The 1215-nt window shown below is 38.9% G+C and overlaps 1 protein-coding gene across 1 annotated transcript in view; it reads right to left on the reverse strand.

Annotated features, from left to right (window-relative positions):
• The window catches only part of GHITM (growth hormone inducible transmembrane protein), a 27940-nt gene that overhangs the window by 23372 nt on the left and 3353 nt on the right, over window positions 1-1215 (reverse strand). The gene's annotated exons all lie outside the window — the stretch shown is intronic.

Consider the following 1215-nt stretch of genomic DNA (forward strand, 5'->3'; position numbering starts at 1 on the left):
ATATCCTTGATACCAAAGCCAGGAATGGACACCACCAAAATAGAAAACTATAGGCCAATATCTCTCATGAAAATAGATGCAAAAAAATACTGGATAAAATACTGGCCAATAGAATCCAATGATACATCAAAGAAATAATTCACCATGACCAAGTGGGATTCATAACAGATATGCAAGGACAGTTCAACATAAGGAAAACAATTAGTGTAATTTATCACATTAACAAAGCAAAGAACAAGAGCCACATGATCCTATCAATTGAAGCCGAAAAAGCCAACACCCTTTCTTGATTAAAACACTCAACAAAATAGGATTAGAGGGGAATTTCTCCAACATAGTAAAAATTATTTACGCTAACTCAAGAGCCAACATTGTTCTCAATGGAGAGAGGCTAAAGGCATTCCCTTTAAGAAAAGGAACTAGGCAAGGATGCCCATTATCACCTCTCTTATTTAATCCTGTTTTGGAAGTCTTAGCAATAGCAATAAGAGACGGAATAAAAGGTATCCAAATTGGCAAAGAGGAGGTAAAATTATCTCTCTATGCAGGTATGATATGATGGTATACTTAGAAAACCCTAAAGACTCAGCAAGAAAACTACTGGACACAGTGGACCAATTCAGCACAGTAGCAGGATACAAGATAAACATACAAAAATCAGTTGAATTTCTCTACAGTGACAAAGAGAATACAGAGCCAGAACTAAGAAAAACAATACCCTTCACAATAGCTAATCACAAGATGAAACACTTGGGAGTAAATCTAACCAGAAGCACAAAGGATCTATTCAAACAAAATTACAAGACATTACTACAAGAAACAAAAAGAAACCTGGAGAAGTGAAAGAATAGCCCTTGCTCATAGAAGAGGCAGTTGTCAGAACAGAGCAGGGAGACACTGGATGGTTCAAAATTAAGAAAGGGGTCCATCAGGGATGTTTTCTGTCTCCATACCTTTTCAATCTATATGCAGAATTAGATCATCTGAGACGCTGGGCTGTACGAGGAGGAATGTGGCATCAGGATTGGTAAAGGAATCATCAACAACCTGCGTTATGCAGATGACACAGCCCTGCTTGCTGAAACTGAAGAGGACCGGAAGCGCTGCTGCAGAAGGTCCAGGACTGCAGTCTTCAATATGGACTGAAGCTCAATGTCAAGAAAACAAAGATTCTCACCACTGGGCCAATTGGCAGCATCAGTATGGATGGTGAAG

This window comes from Elephantulus edwardii, unplaced genomic scaffold (assembly GCF_000299155.1).
Source record: "Elephantulus edwardii isolate Elephantulus edwardi_28Jun2011 unplaced genomic scaffold, EleEdw1.0 scaffold00483, whole genome shotgun sequence".
In the NCBI taxonomy this organism is placed as follows: domain Eukaryota; kingdom Metazoa; phylum Chordata; class Mammalia; order Macroscelidea; family Macroscelididae; genus Elephantulus; species Elephantulus edwardii.